The following is a 4,802-nucleotide window of genomic DNA, read 5'->3' as shown; positions in this document are numbered from 1 at the left end:
ATGAATATACTCCAAGTTTGCTAGGCCCACATTGGCCTTTATTATCTAAAAAAAATAGATTTAAATTGTGAAAACAGAATTCATGCTGCATTTTTAAGGACTCATAACTACTGATATTCCAACTTTGTTGCCAAGAGCCACCCTGTTAAGGGAGCTCACTAGGCCTGTGGGCTGTCTAGGAGGTGATCTGGTATTTGCAAGGTCTTGTACCATGATGCACCCCCAAACTGTTTCCAGCCTCTGACATACTGTCAGGAGCAATTGATTTGGGGAAGTACAGTAGGCATGAGAGATCTCTGGAGGTGATCCGGTGTTTGCAAGGTCTGTATCGTGATGTACCCCAGAATTGTTTCCAACCTCTGACTACCCTGCATCTCTCTAAAATCTGGCATTAGAGCTGGGCATGGTGGTGCATGCTTTTAATCCCAGGACCCAGGGAGGCAGAGGCAGGTGGATCATTGTGAATTTAAGGCCAGCCCAGTCTATAAAGCAAGTCCAGAACAGCCAAGATTACACAACCCCTGTCTTGAAAAACCAAAAAGTAAAAACATCTGGCATTGGTATGAACTGTTATTTTCTGGGTATTGACCAGTTCTGATTGAGCAAACTTCCTACAGGATCTTATTATAGATGCACTGTTCATTATTCATATGAATTAATCCCTGATTATGGGTTTCCTGATTTTATTCAAATAGTTTTAAAAGTTAAAGTTAGTTTATAGCTATAATAAATACCTTTGTGGACCTCCAGATGCCTCACTAAGGATAGCCTTTTAGCAGATTTGTGGCTTCAGATAAGCCTCCACTCCAGATGGTACCATGAATCCTGGTATTTCACCATAAATATAGGCAAGTTTGTTTAAACTTACCATGAACTTAAGTGGAATGAAGCTACCTAGAGATGTCTGAATTTACTCTGTTTCTTACAGTGAAAAAGAGATAAAATTATTGTTCTGAGCTCATTATGAACTAAGAGATAGCTGGATAATGTATAGTTAGGTCAGTCCTAATTGATGTAATATATTCTTGTAACTTTTAGACCTTGTTACTCTGAACTCACTGTGAACTTATATAATAAATACTTAGATAAGAAATGAGAGCCTTGATACCCTATGAGCATATAAAGGGGGAGGAAGTCCCCCTCAGTCACAGTCATAGAGGAGGGGAGTAGGAGGAAAATGGGAGGGAGGCAAGAATGGGAGGATACAAGGGATGGGATAACCATTGAGATGTAACAAGAATAAATTAATTTTTAAAAAGATATGCATCTCAAAAAACATGTAATCTATTGTACTTTAGAATTCATTTGTTTTCCTGGTTAATTGCCTTTTTTTTTTTTTTTTTTTTTGACTATGAGGTAATACCCTTTTCTCAGAAGTGTGGTCATCCACAATAAACCGTGGTGAAACTGGGCAACTTAACTTCAGTTGAAGTTAAGAGTCAGACTTCATCCACCTTTTCTCTCGAACCTTTTCTCTTTAATGTGTGTGTGGAGATTGGTAAACCTGACTTCAGTTGAAGTCAAGAGGCCTAATTTCGTCCACCTTTTCTCTCGACTGCAGGTGTGTGAGTGGTTTATTTTCTATCTCTTTCTTATTTCCCTGTAAACTCCCAAATAAGTTAGCAGACTCACGGCCATCATGGTTAATAAGCCTAAGTTTACACTAGCTTACTGGAGATCTCTGCAAGGAGGCCTATCTACAGATCAGAGCCCCCTTTTATGACCCCCTGCAATCTCTAGCCAGAAGCCGCTTTTACAGCCTCCGCCATAGGAAACTTGTGGTCAATTTAAGTTCTTCTCCATTGCAGTATAGCCAGTCCCTAGAGAAGAAACCTTAGACTCCCTTTTCTTCTTCCTCCTTTCAGTCCTGATCAGTTGCCTGAGCCATCAGCTCTGGCGACCCAAGAGATGAAGCGAACTGGAAGGGCATCGGCATCCAGCCCCAGAGACCCCACCCTGGACCTCTTCAGAGCCGCAGCCGGGCATTAACACTTTGTAACCTGTTTCTCTGTGTAATCTGTATGCAATCAGCTTTTCTGAGTTGCTGGACACTGTGGGGAGGTTCCATGTGAAAAGTAATAGCAAATACTTTTCCGTAGAGTTTCAGATGACAAGGATAATAAAATGTGTCAAACACTCTGGCCTCTGGATGTTCACGGTTTTGCTGGAACCAGGCAGCTTGGACTCTGTTCTCTACTTTTTTTTATTATTATTATTCTCTTCTCTTTGCTTACTAGTTCCCTGACAACACATTTATCTCCAATGGAGGGACTTTTCATTATCTTTTCAGTTCACAGACTTGTCAGCCTGGCTGAGATTGGAATGCTGTTGTTTTGTGTGTGAAATAAAAGCAGTTCTCAAAAATGACCCCCAAAGTCACAAACCCATGTACAACCTCTTCCCAGGAGACTAATAACTTGCTACTAGCAAAGAGAGTAAAGAAAAGGGGCAACTGTCTTGACAATGTTATACAACAAAGGGATTTTATAGATGTAATCAAGATCTTCAAACAGGAGTCCTTGGCCTCACCAAAACGTAAAGTACCTCAGCTGGATAGGACTTATTCAGATGAGTCCCCTAACACACCCTACTACTCAAAACCTTATTCTCTTTTGAATACGAAAAAGCAAGCTACCACAAAATAAGGAACTCTAACAGTAGCCATATAAACTCAGAAGAAGACCTCCAAGCCTTATGCAGGTCCCAGCCCTCTTAACACTCTCATCCTACCTTGTAAGAGCCCAAGGTGCTCAGCAGTGTTGTGTCTGTATTTCTGACCCACAAATTCAAGGACATAGAGCTTTTAGGTTTTTTTTCTTTAAATATGACATTGTGCTAATCTGTGGAAAGTGGGTTTTCGGTGGTAACCGGGACACTTGGTGGCATTTTAACTAATGATTATATTTTTTTTATTTATCCTGAGTAGTGTGCCCCAGTGGCCAATCACAGGCTCTGCCAAGCTGGGATCCAGGCTTCGTTTTTATGAGAAAAGAATGCGCCAACATTTCTACAGCAAATAAAAAAAGCTTAGGCTGCTAAGAACCATGCACAGCTGAGCTAACTAAAAAAGACTGATTCTTACATGAATGTGAACATCATGAGGTCTTAATGTGGAGGCATGAGTATCACTCATGAGCCATCCACTCTTTATTTCAACCATGTCTCAAGGCAGCAAGATTAGAAGTTTAGTTTCAAATAACGACATATTTTGTGAGTATACATTACTGTATGTCCCAGAAAGTAGGGCTAAAATATCATAATTTTTACGAGTATGCTGGGTAAATTTTAAGAACTCTGGTGTCTGATAACTTATAACAAGTAGAATTTATGGTAGACATTGTGCTCAAATATGAAGGTGCAAATTTTTTGAAATATTCACTCAACTGAAATATTATTTTAAAAATCATGATTGCATGTGAGGAATAATTACCCATTCCTCTACCTTTCTTTTATTGTCCACAAAACTACATGAACAGTTTTCAATTGTATTGATTTTATTATAGCTTTCTACTGGCTACGGTTACCCTATCAACTTGCTTAAAATTTAAAACTATGACAAAGGCTTCTCAAGCTCTCCAAGTTTACAGTGCCATGCAATTATCGACGGAGCATCAACTTCTTTGCTGTTTTCTGAGTTCTGTGTCTGCACTGTCCTACTTTTTCTCAATTGGATATCATTAAAGATAAAAATGTCTCCAAAAATGAACATGCTCAAAATGTTTCTAACCAGAGATTTCGAAATATTTGACCTGTCAGAAAAAAAAAAAAAGAAAGAAGAAGAAGAAGAAGGAAAAAAGAATTTCAAAAGGTGGCACTCGAGCTCATCCAAGCACCACGTATCTTGGTTGCTATCGGAGTTCAGTGCCAAAGTCTGGGAACTAAGCGCAGAAACTATTATGCATGTGGCATGAGGAAATCCTTTCTGCTGGTTTGAATATCTCGCTTCCACATTAAGAGTGTTGACTTTGAAGATAGGAGTTCTGCGCATCACTTCCTCCTCCCTCCTTATGATGAGGGACTCTCTTTACATAGTGTGTGCGTGCACGTAAAGTACTGTGTCATTTCCCTGTCAATTGCCTCTACTACATCTTGTCAAGCCATCCCTGCCAGAATAGAAATTCTATAAAAGCAGAGCTCCTTCTTTTCCTTTTGACAGGTCTGTGAACTCTGTATAAAGCTAAGTATCACATAGATGTCATCATGACTTTGCTAAATGTAAATATCACATAGATATTCTCATGAGTTTGCAAAATGTGTAAATTAAATTCCCTGATAGAACAAAGCTCTAATATCATTAGTTGTCCATATATATATAAATAATGAATATGTTCAAGCATTACTGTGTTGGGCTATGTTTCCACCAGGAATGCACCTTTTTAAGGATATGAAAATGCTTATACTCATAAACAGAAAGAAACTTGTACTCAACAACAGACCTTGCCGCCTGACACGTTTATCAGCAGTGGGACTAAATTCATGTTGATATTGTCTGTTCTCTTACTTGGTGATCATCTGAACAATACCCAATATCAGAAAATGCTATTGGCATGGATTACGTGTATATCAGTGAAGAAAGACGGGAACAGAGTCTGAGGTCCACATATCACATATGTCTTGGTCTTCACTGAAACATACGTGTAAGGCTACCATGTTGACAATGATTTCTGTTACTATGATAGGACCTATGAACTTAGAATCAGAATGTCATCCAATGTTCAACTACCATTTCATATTGCATAACAGATCAATTAATAAAATTTAAAACTGTAGTTCTAGCAAATTGTTGTATGGGCAGCTTCTTA

The sequence above is a fragment of the Acomys russatus genome, chromosome 10, assembly GCF_903995435.1.
Source record: "Acomys russatus chromosome 10, mAcoRus1.1, whole genome shotgun sequence".
Classification (NCBI taxonomy): domain Eukaryota; kingdom Metazoa; phylum Chordata; class Mammalia; order Rodentia; family Muridae; genus Acomys; species Acomys russatus.
This window is presented reverse-complemented; position numbering follows the sequence as displayed.